The sequence below is a fragment of the Tamandua tetradactyla genome, chromosome 11 (assembly GCF_023851605.1).
Source record: "Tamandua tetradactyla isolate mTamTet1 chromosome 11, mTamTet1.pri, whole genome shotgun sequence".
In the NCBI taxonomy this organism is placed as follows: domain Eukaryota; kingdom Metazoa; phylum Chordata; class Mammalia; order Pilosa; family Myrmecophagidae; genus Tamandua; species Tamandua tetradactyla.
In genome coordinates this window covers 8,897,102-8,920,092 of record NC_135337.1, presented here as the reverse complement: position 1 = coordinate 8,920,092, position 22,991 = coordinate 8,897,102, and the positions used below count along the sequence as shown (strand labels likewise).

General features: G+C 35.0%; 1 protein-coding gene across 2 annotated transcripts in view; it reads right to left on the bottom strand.

Moving 5' to 3' along the window:
• Positions 1–22,991, bottom strand: part of LOC143649839 (monocarboxylate transporter 1) — a 70,042-nt gene that overhangs the window by 26,694 nt on the left and 20,357 nt on the right. For both annotated transcript variants that reach the window (XM_077119864.1, XM_077119863.1), the window contains exon 2: positions 12,319–12,396. The gene's annotated coding sequence lies outside the window, so the exon portion shown is untranslated. The remainder of the gene's footprint in view (positions 1–12,318; positions 12,397–22,991) is intronic.

Genomic DNA, 22,991 nt, shown 5'->3' with positions numbered 1-22,991 from the left:
GTACGTTTGAAATTGTAATTAGACCATCTCCCTAGAGATGTGATGTAATAGACAGTGGTTGTTAAATTAATCCAGGTGACAACATGTCTCCACCCATTTGGGTGGGTCTTGATTAGTTTCTGAAGTCCTATAAAAGAGGAAACATTTGGAGAATGAGAGATTCAGAGAGAGCAGAGCAGAACCACATAGCCACGAGAAGCAGAGTTCACCAGCCAGCGACTTTGGAGATGAAGAAGGAAAATGCCTCCTGGGGGGCTTCATGAAACAGGATGCTAGGAAAAGAAGCTAGCAGATGGTGCTGTGTTCGCCATGTACCCTTCCAGATGAGAGAGAAACCCTGATTGTGTTCACCATGTGCCCTTCCAGATGAGAGAAACTCTGTGTTCGCCATGTACCCTTCCCTCTTGAGAAAGAAAACCAGAACTTCATCGGCCTTCTTGAACCAAGGTATCTTTCCCTGGATGCCTTTGATTGGACATTTCTACAAACTTGTTTTAACTGGAACATTTTCTTGGCCTTAGAATTATAAACTAGCAACTTATTAAATTCCCCTATTTGAAAGCTATTCCGTTTCTGGTATATTGTATTCCGGCAGCTAGCAAACCAGAACTTTATTATTCATGACTTCCTAGTGGTTGACTAAAACTCATGGAAAGATTAAAAAGGGGGGGGGAGGGGAGGATAGGAAGATAAGAACCTACTACAATTTACCTGTAAAGGTCAAAGAAGAACAATGACCCTAACTTTTCTTGACAATGATAGTGATGACAACAATCACCTTCTGGATTTTCTGATGTCTCCTTTTTTCATAAGTCTGAGAAGCTGTGCTAGTTAATTAATCCAGAAAAGTCAAAAGTATCTTCAGAGCTCTTTCTCTCAGACTTATAGTTGTATTTTCCTCTGAGGTAGTTTCAAGATGATTTTCCTTACAAAGTGGGGCCTACATTTCTATATTCCAGTGGTTTTCTATCTATAACAGGGGAAACTTGTTTCTGTAAATAAAATGTTATTAAAACGCAGCCACATTCATTCATTTAGGTACCGTCTATGGCTGCTCTTGCCTTACAATAGCAGAGTTACATAGTTAAATGTGGCCTGAACATGCCCTCAATCATGAAGCTTACTCTTGTGACACTTATGTAGTAGGTAGCATAGAAGCTTATACTACCTATAAGGCATGCCTAAGAGTTATTTCTGGATGACCTCTGTTGTTGCTTAGATGTGGCCTCAGTCTCTGTAAGCCCAACTCTGCAAGTGAAATCAATGCCCTCCCCCCATGTGGGACATAATATCCAAGGGTGAAAGTCTCCCTGGCGACGTGGGAGAGGACTCCTAGGGATGAATTCAGATCTGGAACCATGGGATCAACAATTCCATCCTGATCAAATGGGGGAAAAGAAGTGTAGCTAATAAAGTATCAGTGGCAGAGAGAGTTCAAACAGAGTCTAGAGGCTACTCTGGAGGTTATTCGTACGCAAGTTGCAGTTAGACATTGCTACCTACCATAACCTGCCAAACCCAACCAGAACCATTCCAACCAATCCTAAAGAACACCTAGGGCAATTTATAAGATTCCACGTGGGTTTCAGGCACTAGAGTAACTTTCCAGAAATCTACAACCTCCAGATGGGTCCCTGGTCCAGAAAGTCCTGAAACCTAGCCCAGCTTCTCCAGAACATCAGATAGTTCCATCTCCCTACCCCATATTAGTGACGGACCCTTCCAATATCAAAATTTAGAATTGCCATAGCTCAAACCACTGCAATGAAAGGTATGGAAAGATCAAAGGTGATGGTGGAGTTACATAGAGAAGATAGGATTTAATAAATGAATATGAATGCTGAATCATTAAATTGATATCCTTTTTACTCTCCAGTATTTTAGAGCAGCTAGAAGTAAAAACCTAAAATTGTGAAATTGTAACCTATGTCAAGTCTGAAATATGTTGTACAACTAACAGTGGTGCTGTGCTTTGAAATTTATAGCTTTTTTGTATATGTTATTGTTTACAAAAAAAAAAAGTCGACTGTGATGATAAAAAAGTAATACTTAAGCCCTCTAGCCTTCTGTATTCTGGAGTAGCTAGAGTAAGGAAAAATCTGAGAGGATCATACGGTAGGCCATGACAAACTCTGGGATCTATCCTGTAACCACTTTTTTTTTTTTTTTAATTAAAAAAAATTTAACATTAAGATATCATTCCATTCTACATATACAATCAGTAATTCTTAATATCATCACATAGTTGCATATTCATCATTTCTTAGAACATTTGCATCGATTTAGAAAAAGAAATAAAAAGACAACAGAAAAAGAAATAAAACAATAACAGAGAAAAAAAAGATTATACATACCATATCCCTTACCCCTCGCTTTCATTTACCCACTAGCATTTCAAACTAAATTTATTTTAACATTTTTCCCCCTATTATTTATTTTTATTCCATATGTTCTACTCTTCTTGTAACCACTTTTTGAAGAGCGCTTTGAAAACCATTGCTTTTTTCATTTCTTTCCTTTGTATAAATGTGATACTATACAATAAAAAAAAGTTTAAAATAAGTTTAAAAAAAATTACAACCACTTTGAAAGCCAATAAATAAAAAATTAAAAAGCCTCCCCTGACTGAAAAAGAATGTATGTCATTCCATTTATACATTTGTTTAAAAATATCTACGTATAGCTTTCACAATGTGACTGTGTGATTTTGAAAACCTTGTGTCTGATGCTCCTTTTATCTACCTTGTCAACAGATGAGTAGAACATATGGAATAAAAGAAATAGGGGGAACAAATGTTAAAATAAATTTAGTTTGAAATGCTAGTGATCAATGAAAGCGAGGGATAAGGGGTATGGTACGTATAATCTTTTTTCTTTCTGTTTTCATTTTATTTCTTTTTCTATTGTCTTTTTATTTCTTTTTCTGACTTGATGCAAAAGTTCTAAGAAATGATAAATATGCAACTAAGTGATGATATTGTGAATTATTGACTATATATGTTAATGTTTTAATTCATTTGTTAATTTTTTAATAAATTTTTAAAAACATTATGAAACTAAAGTAAACGAGAATGTGGTACTTGGACAGTAATAAATAGATACAAAAGAACACAATAGAAAGTTCAAAAATAAACCTAGGTATATATGGCATATTAATTGAATTGAAACAATATCCAGTTAAACAATTTAGATCTCTGCCTCATCATATGCACGCACACACGCACGCGTGCACACACACACATGCGCACACACACACACACACACACACACACACAAAAGAAGTCCCAGAAGGGATTAAATATTAAAATGTATAAGTAATGAGGCTGTACCATGACAAGCTCTGGGATCTGTCCTATAATATTTGTTGAAGAGTGCTTTGAAAACTATTGCTTTTTTCTTTGCTTTGTATTTATGTTATAGAATACAATAAAAAGTTTTTAAAAAGTAAAAAAAAATACATATATATATCTACGTATGTTTGAAGGAATTTTTCAAAGTTTATCAGTTCAAAAGTTTCATGCAAATTTTACATTCTACTTCATTATATAGTTATTTTTATACAGAATATTTCTGTAAATTTTAAAACATAAGAGTTTTTCAATAATATATTTTAAAATTAAAAAAGAAAGGGTATATCGGAACTCTACTTTTTGCATGAAATTTCTGTAAACCTACAATTTCTCATTTTTTTTTTAGTTGGGGCTAATAATAATCTTACTAATTCTCTCTCTCTCTTGGTCATAATTATTCACATCCTTCTTATGTGCAAAATATATTCTCTCTCATCCTATTATCCCCAAAAGTCTCCCTAACCTCAGAATCAAGTTCAAAGCCCAGGATCTTTTGATCTAAATCAGTTCTGGATGTGCATTGCCTTGATCAAGAGATCAAGAAATTAAAAAGATAAGTCGCATCCCCCCAAAACATATCTAAACCACAATGATGTAACAGAAACAGAAAACAATATCGTAACCCTTCCATTGAAAAAGGGGAAGAAGTAAGCAACAATCTCTGGTTTATAATAACTCTCAGGGCATATGTTGCCAGGTCCCCCTGCCTAGAGGACAGAAATATTTCTTCCCTGGGCACAAGTATGAGCCTTCTCCTCAGTCCATTGTTCTTCATGGATCTGGACTCTGCCTTCTGATATTTGCTTCCTTTCCCATCACCCTTTCATGGGGTCATACTCCTAAGCACCCTAGAAGTGCCCTCCCCCCACCATTTATTCTTTCCTTTGTGCTTTGTCTGTCCTTTTTGTATTAGAGAAATTGTGGGTTTAAAGAGAAATCATGCACAAAATACAGAGTTTCCATATACCACCCTATTACTAACACCTTGCATTAGTGTGGTACATTGTTACAATTCATGAAAGAATATTTTAATAATGGTACTACAGTTTATCATTTACAAGAGTTCATTGTTTATATTGTGCAAAAAAAAATAAAATAAAATAAATGTGGCTTGAAAAGTCTAAAATATTTACCATTGGCCATTTACAGAAAAAGCCTGCCTAACCCTGATCTAAAAGATGCTAAGATTTTTCTTACAGCCAGGTATAAACTCTCATGGGTCATGCTTAAGTCATAGTTCTCTCCCTGGATCTTTCACTATGCCTAGAAAGCCAAAATTGTGCTCTACACTCCCCAACCTTCCTACACTCCAGAAAGAAGAGTTACAAAATACTACGGAAACAGTATTCATTATGTTCTCTACTTTTTCTCCAATAACATTTAAAAAAAAGCCACTCTGATTTCCTAAAATGACAATGACCATCTTGTGAACTTAAAAGTAGCAGAGAGTATCTAAAATCAGTAACCCTAAAAGAATTTGTTAAATAAACAAACAATAGGGGGAACAAATGTTAAAATTAAAATATATATATTGGATAGATGGAAATACTAGTGGTCAATGAGAGGGAGAGGGGTATGGTATGTATGAGATTTTTCTTTTTTTTTTAATTTCTTTTTCTGGAGTAATATAAATGTTCTAAAAAATTATCATGGTTATGAATATACAACTATTGATGATATTGTGAGCCACTGATTGTATACCATGTATGGAATGTTTTATGTTAGGAATGTAGGTGCTTGTACGCTGTTGCATCAATAAAAATTTTAAAAAAAAAGAATTTGTTGTTAAAATATAGACCAGTTTTGGGTTTCAAGTTCATATGTAAACATTCAAATCCAGACAGACTAATTTATTGGCACTCTTGTTACTAAACTAACTCCTACATAACTCTCTATAACTGGTTGAGATTTGTGGCTTTCAGAACCACCTGTCTCAAGGTAACCTCCAAGATTCAAGGTCTAGGGAATCTCACCTGCCTTTTTTTTTTTAATTTTTATTAATAAAACCAATCAGCATAGAATATGAACATTCTTTTTTATCACATGGTTGTATATTCATTATCATGATCATTTCTTAGAACATATGCATCATTTCAGAAAAAGAAATAAAACAATCCGTTGATGCAGAGTCCCCGCTCATTCTAGGAATTCTATTCCATGTTGTCAGGAAGGTCCACACCCCTGGGAGTCAAGTCATGCCCCACGTAGAGAGGTGGAGGGCAGTGAGTTTGCTTGTCGTGTTGACTCAGAGAGAGAGCTTGCCTTCTTTTCACTTTGAAACAACACACTGAGGAAACCAAAATAATAACACCAAACAGAAAACACCCATTAGAGGGGAACTATAACTAGTGTACTGGCTAGCCAAATACTCAAGAGTTGTGAAATGCATAATTTTGCTCAAATGGGCATATAAAGAACTAAAAAATATATAAACCCAGTTCTACAAATTTCCAACTATCTGAGCACATCCCCTATCACTCAGGGCAAAATCTATTTACATTACAAGTTAATTATCCTCGAAGAGAACTTAACTTGCTATCTCGAATGTTTAAATAAGCATTTTAACTCTGGTTTCAGAATATATGAAAACTGATTCTAAATCTTGCTTTTATTAAACTCATTTATAATCTCTAATAATATCAATGCTTTAGTTACCAAGAATTTCTAGGATTTTGTTCTTTGCATGGGTAGACAAACCTACCAATATATAAAAAATTAATTTCTTTTTTAAGACAGCAGATCTAAAAGATTTTGGTCTAACATGACCTTACATAGTTTGAGTATTTTATTAGTCTTTTCAGATAACTGTGTAACTTCTTCTTTAATACTACACTAAAACTTGGTGATAGCTTCTTTTTTTTTTTCTTTTATTAATTAAAAAAAGAATTAACAAAACAATTAGAAATCATTCCAATCTACATGTACAATCAGTAATTCTTAATAACATCACATAGTTGCATATTCATCATTTCTTAGTACATTTGCATCGATTTAGAAAAAGAAATAAAAAGACAACAGAATAAGAATTAAAACAATAATAGAAAGAAAAGAAAAACAAAAACAAAAACAAAAACAAAAAACCTATACCTCACATGCAGCTTCATTCAGTGTTTTAACATAATTGCATTACAATTGGGTAGTATTGTACTGTCCATTTCTGAGTTTTTATATCCAGTCCCGTTGTACAGTCTGTATCCCTTCAGCTCCAATTATCCCTTCTCTTTTTTTTTTTTTTAATTAACGGAAAAAAAGAAATTAACCCAACATTTAGAGATCATACCATTCTACATATGCAATCATTAATTCTTAACATCATCACATAGATGCATGATCATCATTTCTTAGTACATATGCATTGGTTTAGAAGAACTAGCAACATAACCGAAAAAGATACAGAATGTTAATATAGAGAAAAAAATAAAAGTAATAATAGTAAAATCAAAACAAAACAAAACAAAACAAAACAAAAACCTATAGCTCAGATGCAGCTTCATTCAGTGTTTTAACATGATTACTTTACAATTAGGTATTATTGTGCTGTCCATTTTTGAGTTTTTGTATCTAGTCCTGTTACACCGTCTGTATCCCTTCAACTCCAATTGGCCATTATCTTACCCTGTTTCTACCTCCTGCTGGACTCTGTTATCAAGGACATATTCCAAATTTATTCTCGAATGTCTGTTCACATCAGTGGAACCATACAGTATTTGTCCTTTAGTTTTTGGCTAGACTCACTCAGCATAATGTTCTCTAGGTCCATCCATGTTATTACATGCTTCATAAGTTTATCCTGTCTTAAAGCTGCATAGTATTCCATCGTATGTATATACCACAGTTTGTTTAGCCACTCTTCTGTTGATGGAGATTTCGGCTGTTTTCATCTCTTTGCAATTGTAAATAACGCTGCTATAAACACTGGTGTGCAAATGTCCGTTTGTGTCTTTGCCCTTAAGTCCTTTGAGTATATTCCCAGCAATGGTATTGCTGGGTTGTATGGCAATTCTATATTCAGCTTTTTGAGGAACTGCCAAACTGCCTTCCACAGTGGTTGCACCATTTGACATTCCCACCAACAGTGGATAAGTGTGCCTCTTTCTCCGCATCCTCTCCAGCACTTGTCATTTTCTGTTTTGTTGATAATGGCCATTCTGGTGGGTGTGAGATGATATCTCATTGTGGTTTTGATTTGCATTTCTCTAATGGCCAGGGACATTGAGCATCTCTTCATGTGCCTTTTGGCCATTTGTATTTCCTCTTCTGATAGGTGTCTGTTCAAGTCTTTTTCCCATTTTGTAATTGGGTTGGCTGTCTTTTTGTTGTTGAGATGAACAATCTCTTTATAAATTCTGGATACTAGACCTTCATCTGATATATCATTTCCAAATATTGTCTCCCATTGTGAAGGCTGTCTTTCTACTTTCTTGATGAAGTTCTTTGATGCACAAAAGTGTTTAATTTTGAGGAGTTCCCATTTATTTATTTCCTTCTTCAGTGCTCTTGCTTTAGGTTTAAGGTCCATAAAACCACCTCCAGTTGTAAGATCCATAAGATATCTCCCAACATTTTCCTCTATCTGTTTTATGGTCTTAGACCTAATGTTTAGATCTTTGATCCATTTTGAGTTAACTTTTGTATAGGGTGTGAGAGATGGGTCTTCTTTCATTCTTTTGCATATGGATATCCAGTTCTCTAGGCACCATTTATTGAAGAGACCGCTCTGTCCCAGGTGAGTTGGCTTGACTGCCTTATCAAAGATCAAATGTCCATAGATGAGAGGGTCTATATCTGAGCACTCTATTCGATTCCATTGGTCGATATATCTATCTTTATGCCAATACCTGGTGATAGCTTCTTAATGACCACTTAACCATTTGGAAGCTTAGGACTCCCTCCTCAAGAGGGTCTTGAGGTCCCCTAAAGGGTCCACAATCTAAACTTTGAGAATGGCTGTTGTTTTAAACCATAACTCAATTTAATCACACAAATGTCTAACTTGATAACTACTGATTTATTCAGATTGCGTATCATATCAGTGAATTCAAATGACTGAATCTCTTGGAGTAAGGCAATTAAAATTCTACAGGTAACTTTCGTGTGTAACTGATGTATTAATTACAGAAAAAGCTTGGGCATTTGTATATAGAAAGTGAGGCAGGAGATGGTACAGAATGGACTACTATTTTTCATTTAAGTCATTTAAGGTCTATTTAAACTATATGTGTGTGTGTGTGTGTGTGTGTATTTTTATACTTTGATTAAATTTTTAAAATCTTTATATAACCACTCATTTATTAAAACAATTTTGACCAAGGACGTCAACTTTGCTCTTTCAGTCAGTTAAAAATTAAAAGACCATGCAATAACTCTATAATAGAACAAAGTAACCAAGAATTTCCTTTCCTTTAAGGATCCTTTGGTCTCTCTCAGGGTTATTTCCTATAGTTCTTCTCATATTTTGTTGTAATACAACATACTATATGTATCCTTGGAGAATATTCTCTACCCCAAACAAAGAATTTGTTCAAAATTTTTTCCAACAAGCAAGTTCACAATCCATACTTGTCAGGAGCCCCACAAAACTGATGAAATCTAATATTTGTAAGTACCCTAATTTCTACTACAATCTAGAAAAGGCCTGCCATGTTTCAAAAAAATTTATCATATTCTAAAGGCTATTTGATGGAATGATGGTGTTAGATGTCAGGGCCCTTTCACTACCTAAAATAAGATAGACATGAGTGTTGGACATTGAGGGAAAGGGTTTTGCCAACATAAACAATTACTGCCCTCTAATTTCCAGACTTTCTGACACATTCGCTCTGTTCAGAGCAGTTTTATCTACAAATTGTTCAAGTATGACATTTTACTACCTTATGAATGGCAGCTTTTTTGTGAAAAATCTTTACTAAACATTAGTCCAGCTATCTTTTGCTCAACTGAGGAAAGCCTCTGAAGGCTGGAATTTTTATTGAAAAGGCAGAAATACAAATTGACATGGAGACATGCAGACACGGAAAGTCTTAAGAAAGATCTCCAAAGAATGGAATTAAGAACCATCACCAGGGCAGGCTGTGGTGGCTCAGCAGGCAGAGCTCTCACCTGCCATGCCAGAGACCCAGGTTCGATTCCCAGTGCCTGCTCATGTGAAAAAAAAAAAAAAAACGAACCATCACCAACTGACATGCATTATAAATTTTCCTGGCCTGGCTGGTGAAACAGGTTTAAGTTGTCCTACAGGGCTTCCTCAACATCGGTCTATCAATCAGGGGTTAGTACTACTTTGACCATGAAAAAGCCAGGCAAGCTATTCCAATGAATGATAAAGAAATGACAAATTCTGGCTATCTATTCTCAACTTCAACTAAATTCCTTAAGAAAATGTAGTATGCCCAAAACTTCACAGAAAGTAAGAACTGATCTTCACTTATATTTCCACTTAACTGGACATATATTGATGTATAAATTCAATTCATTCATCCTGACTTTGTTTACTACTCAACAGAATTCTATGATGTTGCTGTGGTTATCACAATTTTACCAATGTCAAACCTAATCTTCTTGTAGGTATTGGGGAAGAGTAGCAGTATTATAAGTTTCATAACAGTGTAGAGAACTGATGAAACTGATCATATTTGCAAACAGACAAACTAACACCCAAACTTAAGGTAGTTACTATATATATAAACATATACACACATACAATGTCATATTCAGTAATCTGAATCTGCAGCAAATACTCAATTCTCCTTGTAACACAATAACAATAACAACAGTATCTATTCATATAAATAAGCATGATATGTTGGTTTGAATTTGTCGTGTACCCCAGAAAAGCCATTTCCTTTAATCCTCATTCAATATTGCTGGGTGGTATCTTTTTTACCGTTTCCATGGAGATGTGACCCCCCAACTGTGGGTGGTAATCTTTGATTAAAGATGGTTTCCGGGTGGGTCATGGTGGCTCAGCAGGCAAGAATGTTCGCCTGCCATGCTAGAGGACCCGGGTTCGATTCCTGGTGCCTGCCCATGTAAAAAAAAAAAGTTGGTTTCCATGGAGATACATCTCCAACCATTCAAGGTGGGTTGCTTACTGGAGCCTTTTAAGAGGGAATCATTCTGGAAAAAAGCTGGAGAGCCATCAGAACCGACAGAGCCCCAGGGAAGCCACTGAAGAAGCCTGAAGAGAAAGCTAGCAGATGTAACCATGTACCTTTCCAGCTGAGAGAAAAATCCCAAACATCATCGGCCTTCTTGAACCAAGGTATCTTTCCCTGGTGCCTTAATGTGGACATATTTACAGTCTTGCTTTAATTTGGACATTTTCACAGCCTTGGAACTGTAACCTTGCAATTTAATAAATTTTCCTTTTTAAAAACCATTCCGTTTCTGGTGTATCACATTCCAGTAGCTTACAAACTAAAACACATGTTTTTATATAAGTTGGGTGTTTTAGTTTGCTAAAGCTGCCAGAATGCAATATACCAAAAAATGGAATGTCTTTTATAAAGGAAATTTATTAAATTACAAGTTTACAGTTCTAATGCCTTAAAAACTAAGGCATCCAGAGAAAGATACCTTCACTCTGAAGACCAAATGGTGTCCGGATTTCACTGCCAGCTGGGAAGGCACATGGCTGGCATCTGAGGTACTTGCTCTGGTTTGTTGCTTGTGTTTCTGATTCCAGTGGGTTCCTTTCCAAACATCTGTGGGCCCTCACTTAGTTTCTCTGTATCAACTCTCTCCAGGTTCTGGCTTGCTTAGTATCTCATGGGAAGGCATCCAGCAATGTCTGCTAGGTTCTACATGGCCAAATGTCCATATCTAGGCTTCTGCTCTCTGTTGGCACCCCAAGCATCTCCAAACGTCTGCATCTAAGTTTTCTTCAAAATGTCTCCCTCTTTTAGGTTCCATGCACTAACATAACTTTCCAGAAACCTACAATCTCTAGATGGGTCTCCGAACTGATAAGTCTTGAAATGCAGAGAGGCCAGACTCTCTAAAACATCAGCTAGTTCCATCTCCTATTCCATATTATCGACAGCCCCTTCTAACATGAAGAAGTTAGAATGGGCATAGCCCAAATACCCCTAAAGAGTGGGAGAAAGATCAGAGGTGATAGAGTTATACAGGGTAGGTAGGTATTGACAAATGAGTAGGATTGCTGAATCATTATACTGATATTTCTTTTAGTCTCCAGTGTTTTGGATCAGCTAAAAGTAAAAACCTAAAATTGTGGTTCCAACCCTTACCAAACTCTGAACTCTGTTATACAACTAATTGTGCTGTGCTCTGAAATTTTTTGCTTTTTTGTATATAGTTTATTTTTCACAAAAAAGGAAAAAAAAGCCTACTGTGATGATAAATGTATAGCTTTATGATGATATTGTGAATCACTGATTGTACACTTTGGATGATTACAAGGTATGTGAATATATAATATATATCAATAAAAAAAGTCTCTCCTTTCAAAGGCCTTCAATAAACTAATCAAGACCCACCCTGAATAGGTGAAATAACACTTCAATCTAATCTAAAGGTTACACCCACAATTTGGCATGCCACATCTCGATGGAAGTAATCTAATCAAAAGGGTCACACCCACGATTGAGCGGGCCAATCCCCATGGAGCCAATCTAATCAGATCACCTTTGGATTTGGTCCTATTAGACTGGATTAGGACTGAAAGAAGATGGCTTTGTGGGGTACATAACAGTTTCAAACTAGCACATTGGGAAAAAGGAAAAAGTATGGTCCCAGTAACTATAGAAATTCTCAATTGTACGTTCTCATTTCCCTATTGAGGGTTAATTTTAATATTTGATTTATCTCTTTCCCTCCATACAGTACAATTCTTTCAAAATTAAAAGGCCATTTTTAAACTTACAGAATAGATAATATTGGCATATATTGAATAATCTGCATTTTAAGTCAAGTTTTCAAAATAAGGAAGGAAAAAATTTCTACTTACTTTTTTAGACTGGTTTGCAAACTATGAGCACAAACTTCAATGAAAATATTTCTTTATAATTCAGCTTGAAGTTCAATCCTGCATGAAAAAATTATGAAATATGTGTTGAATGTTTATTAAAAAAATATTTCAGGAAACTTGTAACTATTTTTACTTTAGCTAACAAATAGCAAAACATGAGAACAAAGTATCAGACCCAAATTAGCATCTTTCACTTCTAGGATTATGGCTCCCATTCCAGGAGTAAGTACACTTTTAAGGGGACAGAGCATAAAAACATAAATCTCCAGTTTTACATTGTTACTAGTGAATTACTACTTAAATAAAAAAGTTCACTAGCAATTAATACACTAACCAAGATAAAAAATAGTTCCAAAAATCTGCTATTTTAAAGTGAGGAACCCCCAGGAACAGAGGCTGAAAGCAATGGAGTCCAGGAGAAAGGGAACAGCAGATGCCAGCCAGGTGACTACCCATCTGACAGAGGTGTTCCTGACCCATCAGCCTTCCTTGAATTAAGGTATCTTTCCCTGGATGCCTTGGACATTTTTATATGCTTAGAATTGTAAACTTGTAAGTTATTAAATTTCCCTTTTAAAAAGCCAAAAAATAAAAAATAAAAAAATAAAAATCTGCTATTTTAGATTTTATTCTTGTTTTTATTCTTTATTATTTTAGATTTATTCTTGTCTATATACAACTTCCAAGCACCACAATGCATTCCTTGCATTTCCTTCTTTTTACTATCCAAGTACAAATTATGATAACTTTCTTCATGAGTCCTACAATTTACGCATGAAGTTTTTATTAATGCAGTAACATAAAGGAGTATTTAGTATTTTTGTCAGCCAATAAGAAAAATTCATATTAGAGGCAGGATTTTAGGATCATGAGGCCCAGAGAAGACCCAACAGTCAATGTCTTAAATTATCAAATTTTATTTGATTGTTTTTGCAGTTAAGATTTTTAAAAATCACAACATAAGACTGGATAATTATTTTTTAAATGTATTATCAGGGGCAGGCCACAGTGGCTTAGCAGGCAGAGTTCTCGCCTGCCATGCTGGAGGAACTGGGTTCGATTCCCGGTGCCTGCCCATGCGGAGAAGAAAAATAAACATACACACCAAACTTTTTTGCCCTTCATTCAACAAAATTTGAGTGTCTGGAGAGAAAGAAGTAAACAAAACAGACATGGCCCCTGCTTTCATGGAGCTTAGATTCTGGGGGAAGAAAGAAAAACAGATAAATGAATCAAGTAAACTTAAAAGGTACATTCTGATAAGTATGCATAAAACTTTATCTATTGGTTGGAGGTTTGGTGGGGACACAATATCCTCATTCCATATGTCCCTGCTGTTCCAATGAATATGTATGACCTTGTAATAAAGAAAACAAAGTGGTGAAGTTTCAAACAATAACAAGTTATATATGCTCATTATAGAAAAATTAGAAGATATAAATATTTGAATAGAAAATCAAATTTATCTGTCATCCTATCATCCTCATGTAAGTTATTAATGTTTTGGTATAAATTCTCTCAGACTTCCTTCTTGGACACTCATATATAAACAGAAATATGGGATTATACTATTTTGCCTTACAGCCTGTTTTTTCATTTAAAATCAGAAACACTTTTCAATGTGTTTAGTTCAACAACACAAGTTTTGAAAAGCAGTATTATACTATATGCATGTACCAATCATTAAAATAATTAATTACCTGATGTTGCATCCTTAGGTGAATTTTAAAGAAGAATTTTAATTCTTCTATAAACAATTTTTGACATAGAATTTCTGCAAAATTCAAAGGCTTTTGAATCAGCCAACTCACCCTTATTAAGCTTATACGAATTTCCTACAGCAGTGTAAGAGCCCACTTTTCTACTCTTTCATAGCATTTTGTGGTAAAAATACTTTTGACTAAGAACCACACCAATAATCAGAAATTAAGAGTGCCAAAATTCTTGATAAATGTCAAAGATGGTAGGGTTCGAGACAGATAAAGCACCTACATTTTTTCCTGTTATCAAAAGGTCACCGAGAATTTAATATCAGATGATTTAAGAGTGGCTAATTCTCCAATATAATAGGACTGTGGTTTTTTTCAGGGCTGAGCAGTCAGATTGTTGACTAATAGTTCAACACCATGTCAACAGAAATGACAGATTTATTTTTATTCTTCACTGTAAATCTCTAACTTCTAGAGTATTTTTTCACCTCATATGGTTAAGTTCCTAAGCTACTCCTCAATGTCATACCACAAGAGAAGCTAAAATGCTGTTCATCTGTAATAATTGTAGAAAGCTATAGCATAATTAACTAAAACAAAAACCATGAAATCAAGTAGGTTTACTTTTCTTTAACACAGGGTTTATGGGTATAAGGACGCAGATTGGGATGTCCAAAGAGCAGAAAAATAACTTCTATGAATTTCAAAGTTTTAAGAATAGTAGAACCGATTCTTCATTGTATTAGCCACATTAAAATGTCTACTTACAGGTTTCTTTTCCTATTGATACTGTTGTGTCATCAGCGCTTCTCATATTTACTAATAAAGTTTGAGGGTTTTTTTGTCTCACAACCCAGAAAGAAAAAGAAATATTCCAATAAAGTTCATTGTGAAAAGAGTTGGAAGTAGAGGAGGGTAAATTAAGGGACTTCTCTTCTTCTAAAGAATACATATATAGTTCACGACATAACATGCTTCAGACACTATGAACTGTGAGGGAGCAAAAGAAGAAAAGGGAAGAGAAAATCATTAGCATGATTCTCTAGGGAGAAGAGATATTGGCTGTCAAGGGGTACTATTGCTTCAGGATACCTCAGTCTTAAAGAAATAAACAAAGGCAGAAAGATAGTATAATTTTGTTCCAAATTCACATATTGATGTTGATACAAGAGAAGCATTTGGTAATTTGCAAAAATGAAATAACTTTTCATTAAACTGACAATTTCCTTACATTAAGGAATAACCTCACATTAAGGTTCTATTTCAGCCCACTAATATCCTTGTTTCCTGAATATATATATATTGCCACATGGAGTTAATTCCCTCCATGGTATTTTACTAAATGCTTCTTGGGTAGCATTCTTAAAACTGAAGACAATAGCTGTATGTCTATTTCTTTCTTTGGAAGTAATATTTTTCTAATTATTTTAAGTGTGTGCTTTTAGATAATGAATTATTAAAGAAAGACTGTTTCTTCTACTTTTAAAAATAACCCTCTCAGCATCCATGAGTAAACACATTCACAGGGTGAACTTTAAGGAATCTGGTTTTCCTAATTTTTGAGCTGAAAAAAATAAACCAGAAAAAAGCCCTCTAATGATGTTATACTTGCCAGAGCTGGTGCCCTCTATAAGGAGGCTGAAAAGGATTTTTTGATACAGAAAAAAATTCAAAAAAATTTTTTGAATACAACTTTTGGCAAACAGAAATCAGTCTCACTGTCTGAGCAATTACTAAACCAGCAGATTTTGCCTTCTTTGAAGCTTCATTTTTGTTTTCTTCCCTCAAACTGAAAACTAGCTATTATCTATGTTGAGAACAAGTCCTGCCCCCTTTTACATGTCAATTCATCTTTAGCTTGGGCAAGAGTTTCCAAACATAGAACTGTTTCACATTTTACACAATTATGACGAATACTGAAGAAAGGGAAGTTTGAGGTTATGTCCTTTAAAGGAGGGTTTTGCTTGGCAGATTCCCAGGTTATATTCTAGAATAAATTCGTGTATATACTCTGTTTTCTAGAGCAATACAAATTATATTCAACATATCAAGACCTAAGTGGTTATTCTTATGCATTATACAGATACCTTTAGAAGATTTATATATGAAGAGCAAAATTACAGAGAAAACATGTTCTTCAACCAATGATCAAATATGCAGGTTACAATGTCGTAAATTTTGAGGAATTTCTCCTTAAAACAAAGGCTAAGTAATTGTAATCAAATCAGATTCAATAATACTATGCAAACAGAACGGGATCCTGCTCCTTCTAACATAAATGGTCAGCAGCACCCTTCAATGGCCCAGCTCTTGCAACCAGTCTCACTGTTGCAGGAGATGTGAACTCATCCTGTCATTGTGTATACTCTGACCCCAGAAGATCAACCACAATTTAGAAGAAGATTATTACTGCTGTTTTAATCATTTCTTTGCATGACAGAAGGTCTCAAATGTGCCACATATACTGGTTTTTCTACCATACAAATTCACTGTAAAAATCTCCTGTGACAAAAAACAGGTACATAGAAGAAAGCAAAGAAAATTCCAATTTGTCAGGGTAAATTCTTAGAAGAGTACCATATATAACTTAAAAATGTAACTTGGAGCCATATATTATAGATTTCATTCTATCTAGATGAAAGTACTTATTTTGATAAGTACTGGAAAGTCACAGTAAGTTTTTGATAAATTACGTGATTAGGAAAAGGCAGCACATTGGGAGGGTTTTGGCAATGGCTCATAGAAGGTAAAAGGCTACTACCCTAATTGAGGTAGAAGCCTAAACTACAGAGCAATAACAAAAAAGAAAAACAGACAGACACAAAGGATATCAAAGGGCACAAGATTTAACATACAACTGGATATAGCAGGGCAGGGGACCCAATAGGTGAAGGAGATATTAAGATAACTAAAATTTTAAGCCTGGCCACTTGGAAGAATTAAAAGAACAAAGAGTAGGTTAGGGAGATAAAGGAAAGTAGAAAATAGGCAAAAATAATGAGCTTTAAGCAACATATTAAGTTTAAAATGCCCAAGAGGAAACTGGAAAAGTAGATCATCCATAAGAAGTCAACCTCTGTCAACATAACAAAATAAAGGTTCTGTGGCTAGCAGAGTTCAAATAAAGTCAAGAGGCTATTCTGGAGGCTATTCTTATACAAACTTCAGCTAGATATTGCTAATTGCGAAGGTTTGGCAAACCCCAACCAATATCAATCCTGTCAACTCTAAAGAACACCCAAGGCTCTATCTCAAATGTACAAAAGTTGCATGCACTTAGTTTACTCTTCAGAAACCTAAAATCTTCAAGTGGTTTCTAGGCCAGTTAAGTCCTGAAACTCAGAGGTGCCAGTCTCTCCAAAAACATCAACCAGTTCCATTCCCCTATCCTATACTGTCAACACCCCTTTTCAACATAAAAAAAAGTTAGAATGGGCATAATCCAAATGTCCCTAAAGATAGGGAGAAGGATCACAGGAGGAGAAAGAGCTACAACTGAGAAGTTAGGATTTAAAAAAATGAGTATGACTACTGGATCATTATATTGATATTTCTTTTTAGTCTCCAGTGCTTTGGAGCAGCTAGAAGGAAAAACTTGAAACTGTGAAACCCATACCAAACTCTGAAATCTGCTCTATAACTGCTTGTGCTAAAATGTACTTTGACTTCAAAAAAAATGAAGGGGAAGGAAAGCTACCTAATGCATTCTACAAAGCCAACATCACCCTCATACCAAAGCCAGACAAAGATATTACAAAAAAAGAAAACTACAGACCAATCTCTCTAATAAATATAGATACAAAAATCCTCAACAAAATTCTAGCAAATCGAATCTAGTAACACATTAAAACAATTATACATCATGACCAAGTAGGATTCATCCCAGGTATGCAAGGATGGTTCAACATAAGAAAACCAATGACTGTAATATACCATATCAACAAGTCAAAGCAGAAAAACCACATGATCATCTCAATTGATGCAGAAAAGGCATTTGACAAAATTCAACATCCTTTCCTGTTGAAAACACTTCACAGGATAGGAATAGAAGGGAAATTCTTTGAAATGATAAAGGGAATATATGAAAAACCCACAACTAATATTATCCTCAACAGGGAAAAACTGAAAACTTTCCCCCCTAAGATCAGGAACAAGACAAGGATGTCCACTATCACCACTTTGATTCAACACTGTGTTGGAAGTTCTAGCCAGAGCAATTAGACAAGAAAAAGAAATACAAGGCATCAAAATTGGAAAGGAAGAAGTAAAACTCTCGCTGTTTGCAGATGATATGACACTATATGTCGAAAACCCCAAAAAATCCACAGCAAAATTACCAGAGCTAATAAATGAGTACAGCAAAGTGGCAGGTTACAAGATCAACGCTCAAACATCTGTAGTGTTTCTATACACTAGGTAAGGAACCATCTGAGGAGGAAATCAAGAAACGAATTCCATTTACAATTGCAACAAAAGAATAAAATCTTTGGGAAAATTTTAACTAAAAAGACAACAGACCTATGCAAAGAAAACTAGAAGAAATTGTTAAAAGAAATCACAGAAGACCCGAATAGATGGAAGGGCATACCGTGTTCACGGATTGGAAGACTAATTATGGAATTAAACTGTTAATTCTAGGTAAATTGACTTACAGTTTCAATGCAATACCAATTAAAATCCCAACAACTTACTTTTCAGAAATAGAAAAACCAATAACCAAATTTATCTGGAAGGGCAGGGTGCCCCGAATAGCTAAAAGTATTTTGAGAAAATTCTGAGAAAAAAAAATGAAGTTGGAGGTCTCACACTACCTGACCTTAAGGCATATTATGAAGCTACAGTGGTCAAACCAGCATGGTACTGGCATAAAGATAGATAAACTGACCAATGGAATAGAATAGAGTGTTCAGATATAGACCTTCTCATCTATAGATAACTGATCTTTGATAAGGTACTCAAGCCAACTCACCTGGGACAGAACACTCTCTTCAATAAATGGTGCCTAGAGAACTGGATATCCATATGCAAAAGAATGAAAGAGGACCCATATCTCACACTCTATACAAAAGTTAACTCAAAATGGATCAAAGACCTAAACATTAGACCTAAGACCACAAAACTGTTAGGAGAAAATGTAGGGAAATATCTTATAAATCTTATACTTGGAGGCGGCTTTATACACCTTACACGCAAAGCAAGAGCATTGAAGAAATAAAGAAAGAAATGGGAACTCCTCAAAATTAAACACTTTTGCACATCAAAGAACTTCATTAAGAAAGTGAAAAGACAGCCTACACAAAGGGAAACAGAATTTGGAAATGACATATCAGATAAAGGTCTTGTATCCAGAATGAAGAGATTGTTCAACTGAACAACAAAAAGACAGCCAACCCAATTACAAAATGGGCAAAAGATTTGAACAGATGCTTCTCAAAAGAGGAAATACAAATGGCCAAAAGGCACATGAAAAGATGCTCAACTTCCCTGGCTATAAGAGAAATGCAAATCAAAACCACAATGGGATATCATCTCACACCCACCAGAATGGCCATTATCAATAAAACAAAAAACGACAAGTGATGGAGAGGATGTGGAGAAAGAGGCACACTTATCCACTATTGGTGAGAATGTCAAATGTTACAACTGCTGTGGAGGCAGTTTGGCAGTTTCTCAAAAAGCTAAATATACAATTGCCATATGACCTGGAAATACCATTGCTAGGTATCTACTCAAAGGACATGAGGGCAAGGACACAAACGGACATTTGCACACCAATGTTTATAGCAGCATTATTTACAATTGTCAAGAGATGGAAACAGCCAAAATGTCCATCAACAGAAGAGTGGCTAAACAAACTGTGGTATATACATACGATGGAATATTATGCAGCTACAAGACAGAATAAAGTTATGAAATATGTAACAACGTGGATGGACCTTAAAGACATTATTCTGAGTGAGATTAGCCAGAAACAAAAGGACAAATACTGTATGGTCTCACTGATATGAACTGACATTAGTGAATAAACTTGGAATATTTCCTTGGTAACAGAGACCATCAGGAGATAGAAATAGGGTAAGATACTGGGTAATTGGAGCTGAAGGGATACAGATTGTGCAACAGAACTGAATATAAAAACTCAGAAATGAACAGCACAGTACTACCTAACTGTAATACAATTATGTTAGAACACTGAATGAAGCTGAATGTGAGAATGACAAAGGGAGGAGGGCTGGGGGCATAAATGAAATCAGAAAGAAAAATAGACAATAAAGACTGAGATGGTATAATCTAGGAATGCCTAGAGTATATAATGATAGTGACTAAATGTACAACTTTTAAAAACGTTTTTGCATGAGGAAGAACAAAGGAATGTTATTACTGCAGGGTGCTGAAAATCGATGGTAATTAATATTTTTAAAATTCAAATTATGTGTGAGACCGAAGCAAAAAATGTTTATTTGGTACAAAATTTATATTTTGACTAGTGTATTTCCTAATATAACTTATGCAGATAGTTTGATTGAACACCATAAGTACTTGGAATCTCAGGTAGGACATGAGATTTTGCTGGTTTGTCCACAGTGATGCCCCGATGAATCCCAGAGTGATTCGATCCGTGAGTGGAAAAGTATCTGCAAAGCCCCCTTCGGGGAATGGTGAGAACGGGGAGAAATTCAACTTCCCCAAGTTGAATTATTGATACTCTCACAAGCAGTGTGGACAACCAAAGCTATAGACTGAGCCCCCAGTCTTGGGGGTTGTTCATATGAAACTTAACCCCGCAAAGGATAGGTCAAGTCTACTTAAAATTTAGGCCTAAGAGTCACCCCCAGGAGAGCCTCTTTTGTTGCTCAGATGTGGCCTCTCCAGCCAACACAACGAGCAGTCTCACCACCCTCCCCCTCTCTATGTGGGACATGACTCCCAGGAGTGTGGACCTTCCTGGCAACGTGGGACAGAGATCTTGGAATGAGCTGAGACTCAGCATCAAGGGATTAAGAAAAACCCTGGGGTGGGCTGAGACTTAGCATCAAGGGATTGAGAAAAACAATAGAATGAGCTAAGACTCAGCATCAAAGGATTGTGAAAACCTTCTAGACCAAAACGGGGAAGAGTGAAATGAGACAAAGTGTCAATGGCTGAGTGATTCCAAACAGAATCGAGAGGTTATCCTGGCGGTTATTCTTATGCACTGAGTAGATATCACCTTGTTATTCAAGATGTAATGGAGAGGCTGGAAGGAACTGCCTGAAAATGTAGAGCTGTGTTCCAGTAGCCATGTTTCTTGATGATGATTGTATAATGATATAGCTTTCACAATGTGACTGTGATTGTGAAAACCTTGTGCCTGATACTCCTTTTATCTACTTGTCAACAGAGAAGTAGAATATATGGAATAAAAATAAATTATAGGGAGAATAAATGTTAAGATAAATTTAGTTTGAAATGCTAGTGATCAATGAAAGGGAGGGGTAAGGGGTATGGTATCAATAACTTTTTTTTCTTCTATTTTCATTTTATTTCTTTTTCTGTTGTCTTTTTATTTCTTTTTCTGAATTGATGCAAATGTTCTAAGAAATGATCATGATGACGCATATGCAATTATGTGATCATATTGTAAATTATTGATTATATATGTAGAATGGAATGATTATATGTTAGGAACGTTTGTATTTCTTTGTTGTCATTTTTTTTATTTAAAATTAAAAAAATTTTTTAAATGTACTTTGAAATTTATTGTTTTGTACATATATTTCATAATTTTAAAATGCTTTTAAAAATTTTTTTAAATGTAGTTGACTAGCTGATTTTAGATTATATTTTTAGTTGAAAGTTGTAAGATAATTTTATAAAGTTGCACTCAGTTATGGAATATTCATGAGGACCTGAGAGTTACTATATAAGATTAATTAGACTTTAATCAACTTGTGTTTAACTACTTTGACAGGTTTGATGGTCAGGTCAAGCAATAGAAGAAATTCAAATATATTCAAGTTAATGCTGCTGGTGGAAGTTAATTAATTGTAAATGAGACAAATTTATTTAAGAGCATTTGGTCTGTTGAATTTGAATTGGTGAAACAATTATCCAAATTCCCTCTGCGATTGAGAAAGCTTTCTTGACCCAAAGGGGGAAGAGAGAAATGAGACATTTTAATTTTGGTGGCTGAGAAATTTCAAACAGAGTTGAGAAGTTTTCTTGGAGGTTATTTTTATGCATTATATAGGTATCATTTTTCAGTTTTTGGTATATTGAAATGGCTAGAGGGAAACACCTGAAACTACTGAACTGCATTTCAGTAGCCTTGATTCTTGAAGACAATTGTATAAATATATAGCTTTTACAACGTGACCATGTGACTGTGAAAGCTTTGTGGCTGACCCTCCCTTTATCCAGGCTATAGCCAAATGAGTAAAAAAATAAGGACAAAAAAATTAATAATGAGGGGGGAGGGGAGGGGTAAAAAATTGGGTAAACTGCAGTACTAGTGGTCAATGAGAGGGAATAAAGGATGCATGGATTTCTTTTTTTTTCTTTATTTCTTCTTTCTGGAGTAATCGAAATGCTCTTAAAATGATCATGGCAATAAGTACACAATTAAGTGATGGTATTTTGAGCCACTGATCGTACACTTTGGATGGACTGTCAGGTGTGTGAAGATACCATTTTTTTTAAAGTTCTCTTTGAAAGCAAGTATTAAAATGTATGAAATTTACAAATGCATCTGTGCCTCAAAAGACTACAAAAAGAGGAACAAGCAGCCAACTCAATGCGAGAAAGTATTTGGAAATCAAGTATTGAAATAAAAGTTCAATATCCTGTATACATAAAGAAATCATACAACTCAACAACAAAAGAACAAACAACCCAATTATAAAACAGCCTGAAGATATGAGTAGACATTTTTTCAAAGAGCAAATACAGATGGCTAACAAGCAC